Source organism: Nicotiana attenuata, chromosome 1, assembly GCF_001879085.1.
Source record: "Nicotiana attenuata strain UT chromosome 1, NIATTr2, whole genome shotgun sequence".
Lineage (NCBI taxonomy): Eukaryota > Viridiplantae > Streptophyta > Magnoliopsida > Solanales > Solanaceae > Nicotiana > Nicotiana attenuata.
This window is the reverse complement of record NC_031989.1, coordinates 56,815,665-56,820,851: the sequence shown is the minus strand read 5'-3', so window position 1 is coordinate 56,820,851 and position 5,187 is coordinate 56,815,665.

Here is a 5,187-nt window from a genome sequence, read left to right as displayed (position 1 = left end):
ATAATTAGCCAAATTGGCATCGTTTGGCTACAATTGAAATGACATTACAATTATAGACCAAGCATATGATTTTATGCTAGTTTTGACCGGAAATTAATCATTTGTATTTTTCAATACTAAGTAATCTTTTTAACTATTTTCTATGCATAAAATTAATTTCGTACAATTACCAGCTATTTTTTGTAAATTGTTTTATTTAATTTAATTGGGTATTTAAGAAATAGCCAATTTTATTTCAATTATTACCTATTAAAGCCAGCCCAAATCACCTAATTACACTAGCCCAAAGATCCAGGCCCAAACCTAAATCCTACCCGACCCAATTCCGCTCAAATCCTGGCCGTTGATCATTTCTGATCAACGGTCCAGGTTAATTCTTTCCTTAATTAACCTAATAGAATACCCCCCCCCGAACCCTCATTTTCCTCTCTTTCACTCCGCCGTTACACTCTCTCATTCTCTCTCCAGCCCTCTGCTAAACCATGGCTCCTCTCACCGGCCGTTGGCTCGCCAGTAACCATGGTGGTCTCACCACCATCCCCTAGCCTCCATGGCTCTTCCCCCATGCCGGATTATTGCTACCCTAAGGCTCTCAAGGGACCAGTGGCCGTTCGAATCACACCTAGGGTCTGTGCTCACCATTCTCAGGCCAGCCTTGGCCCGTCTGAGTAAGATTTTTCTATTTTCCGGCTAGATCCATGGCTTCTAAGCCGGAATCTCTCCATCTCTGGGGTATCTCTCTTTGAAACCCTAACTCATCTCTTGACTCTTCAGATCTACCATTGATCTGAGTGTATTTTGAGTTATTTTTGTTGTTTTCCATGATAACCTCTCCGATGTTTCAAAACGCCTTTTCGTCTTCGAACTAGGGTTCGTAACCACTTTTCAAAATGCTTTTTCTTCTGATTTTCAGTATTATTCTATGATTCCTGCCATGTTTAAGCAGTTTATTTAAGTTTTTCCTGTTATCTGATTCATCATGTTGAAAACCCTAACTATTTTGGTTTTAATCCGGGTTTCTAAAGTTGTCTTCGCTCATCTGATTTATATGTGTACCTGTTTCTCACGCATATTTCTAAGTTCTACGATTTTCTACCTCCTCGTGCTCATTAAGGCTTCTGATTTTGCTTCTCCCGCCTATATTGTGTTTACTTTGTTCGTTGACAGAAATTTGTGGTGATTTCTTCTAATTTTAGTTAAATCCCTGATCTCATGTGAGTTATACCTTTTACTGATTTCCTGTGATTGATATCTTTGTTGATTTCCGACCTATAAATCATTCTATTGCCTTATTACGTGATTGACTATGATGTTGATTGATTCTTATGTTGTTTCCTTAATTAGAACCTATGAATTTAGCCCCAATCGTTTACCCTATACCTGCTGTATTTGAAGTCTGTCCTTATTGGTCGTACACTGATTTCTTTTCTTATTTTGTTATTTAACTCCTTAATTAAGGGGAAATACTTACATTGATTAGTACATATTCCATAATTATTACTGGATTATGATTCTTGCCTTATTTTCTACATGTCCTCAAACTATAAGTACCCTGCTCCTTCATTAACACACCACACGAACACATTGGTTCAAAAACTCTCTCACATAAAAAAAATACTCTTCTGCTCTCTTTTCTCCGGTTACTTGCTATTGTTCTAAGTCAGCCGGCTGCAAGCCAAGGCTGATTACTCTACTCTCTTGCTCCTCACTTTGTGTTTACTATCTTCTTTACTGGTATGTTCTGATTTCAACTCAAGTTTCAAAAAAGAATATGTTTCTTTTACTGCTTCAGTTCATCCTGTTTCTAGTATGTTTTCACTTATGGTTTTGTTGTTCAACTTGCAACTAATATGTTTACTTCATCACTTTATCAGCATGCTTCTGAATGTGTCCCCTCCCTTAGACTCATCATGTTTATGAAATGTTATCCCCCTCCTAGTATGCCCCAATGTGGCCCTTCCTTACTTATGTTTCTCTGATTTTTGGCATGAACCTCTCTGTGCAAAGTAGTTGGCTATCCTTAAGTTACATGATTCTGTGTTAATTTTTAAGTTCCCTAAACCCTTAGCATATTGTTGATTCTATACTTATGTGCTCCTGCAACTATGTGTTTACCTATGTGACCTATGTGTCCCCAAATCCCACTACCCCTGTTTGTGGTTGCTGAACCTGCCTTGGCCCTGTGTTTCTTGGTTATGTATGAACCTGTTGTGGGTGTTGTGTTTGGACTGTTGCTTGTTACTCTACTCTCTTTTCAAAAATGTCCTATTGAATAAGTCCCCCTGTTGTTAACCAAAACTATTTCAAACAAGTCTCTCTTCAAACTGTTTTCCTGCTTAAATCTTTTCAAAACTATGTCGAGCACTCTCACTCTACTCTTAGACCAGTAAGTTCTGCCCCTTTTGTGTGAGCCTTGCCTTGGGACCCTTGAGCTCCCTCTGAACTTTGACACATAAAAGCTGGCCTTTCCACACTGCACTTACTCTGTCTTGGCTATGAAATCTGGGTGTGAGCACTGCACGGGATCCCTTGAGGTCCTTAGGGAACTCTGACACACCCGGATATGAGAAAGGCTATGAAACAATCTTGGCATTTGAGGTTCTGGAAATCTGGGCCCCTTTTCAGGCTCTCTACTTCTTATTTTCTTTTTCTACTTAAGTAATTCATTTCAATATTGGTATGTAATAATTTGTTGTAAATGAATATTAGGGTTGGCTAGTGAAAAGGGGAGGGTAGTTATATATGTTATCAACATCAATGGGTAGAAACCATGCCTTAGGTTTACATTTCCTATATGCGCATTAGAATCCATGTCTAAGACCAATACATTCAAAGCATGTCATGCATTAGATATCATGTTCTTAGGTTTACTGTTTCAGCGTCTCATTTGACATTATTTTATCACTTAGAAATCCTGCTTTAGGCTAAATAACAGCATTCACATAAAACTGTTGCTCCTGCACATCCTGAAATCATGCTGTAACTTTTTGGGCATTTAGAAATCATGCTTTAGGAATTCTGCATATCCTGAAATCATTCTGCATTTTTATATGTGCATGTTAGATACCCTGTTTTAGGATCTCATTCACACTCGCTCAGTCACACCTAGTTAAACTACTGATGCATGAAAAGGACATAAAACAGTCTCACGTTCGATTATCCTGTTTAAGTAAAACTGGTCATAATCCCTGTATATCTGTGCAACATTTAGAACAGCATGCTTTAGGTAAAATAGCTTCTAAACTGTTTTATTAATTCTGGTAACTATTGTGTGTTATCCTACGCCTAGGCAAGCCTTAGGTAATCAACTTTAAAAAACCAGAACCGTCTTTGTGATTAGTGTTTAACTGTCACCTGTTAAAATCAGTAGGCAAGCCTGATTAGGACTTCCTCTCTGAGTTATGTAATAAATCTGACTCTGCTACCATGCTTAGGATCTGAATTTAGACCTTAATTGTGTATGAGTCATGCTGTTTGTGTGTACTACGTGTGGAGGTATATCTGAGCCTTTTATTTGTCTTCCGTGCTCCCCTTTAATTGAAGTCCTATCTGTTCATTATATGTCGCCTTAGTATTTTACCTTTAAACTTGAGGGTCTGCCTAGAACCCCCCTTTATAGGATAGTAGTCCTAAATTCCTCCGGGACTAATAGGAAGGGACGGGTAACAGCATGCAATAGGGGTCGAGACCAACCCTCGCTTTAATTACCTTCATGGGGCGGGAAAGGATAGATATGGATACGATGACCGGTGCTCTAATACCACGTGTAGCCCCTTTTTGAGGAGTGTCATACCGGGTATTACATTGATGTGATCCATATTGTAAACAAACCTAGGATACCCCTTTACATTCACAAATATGCTTAGATTGTAATTCTTTTCAAATTCTAGCTTTTCATTAACTTTTTTTTTCAAACATCCGTGTACTTAAACTTAAATCCCCTATTATTTGAGCCATACTTCTTTATTTGCTAAATTGTACAAATCTACAAAAGCTGTTTGGCTGGGAACCACACTGGTGGATCATGATGGGTGCCTAATACCTTCCCCTTAGGATAATTTCAAGCCCTTACCCTGTCTCTGGTTACCAAACGTAGTTATAAATGAACCCTCTAGGTGCCCTAACACACCTTAAATCGTTAGGTGGCGACTCTTCAAAATGCAAACCCTTTTCCCAAAAGAAACGAGTTGTCTCAACCAAAATGTCATAAACCCGATTTCGCGAGAAAAAGAGGGCGCGACAACATGACGACTCTGCTGGGGATTTTTAGTCTTTTACCATTTCAGACCGTTTTTGTGAATTTGTACCCCCCTATGTGCAATTATTTGTTTAATTCCTTTAAGCGGTTAATTTTGTCTTTAAAAGCAAACTGACATATCTTTCTTGTTTCCTTCCTTTATAACCGTTTTAAATTATAAAACTGTTGTATTTATCGCTTACTTAATGTGTAAATACATGACAACATGCTTTTAATTATTGCATAATCATGCTCAACATCATACTCCACTCGTGCCAAACAAAATACTATAGCAACGCTTGATGAGTGGCTGCGCCCTTCCTACATCATTACCCCCTAAATTCGGAAAGGCTTATTTGCGGTAAAACTAGTCGATCAGCGGTGCAGTTGACGGTTCCGTGCCTTCCCCCTTGAGTTGTCCGCTCAAGGGTACCAGTCTAAAACCCCATAGAAACCTTACTATGTTGTTGTTGTTGCATGCATCATGGTCAAACCTAGCCAGGCTAAAAGTGTTGTCCGCACAATAGATTTTAAGATAGCCTTGTCCAAAAGTCCACTGGGTTTCCCTAAACCCAAACGGACATCATTACGTTCTGTGCATTAATTTGGAGAACTAAATGCCGATATGCTGATCATAAATGTATAAATAGTCGAGTCTGGTGAGGGTAAGGTCTAACCCTTTTGTTTTGCAGAAAATGAGGCACGAGGTCCCCAACTTCGGAATGGTTAACATACCCCCACTCTTGCTAGACTGGTGGAGGAATCTTCCATCGGATGACCAAATCAATGAATGGAAAGAAAGGGCCATCAAGACTAGCGAAAAGCTAGATTATATGGAATACAGCCTGTTAGAACTAGAAGGAAAAGTGAGGAAAAGAGTCAACGACTGCCAGAGTGCTGAGNGCAATAGACAAGTCTTGTCCGAGCTCAGACCTGCAGTACTATGAACG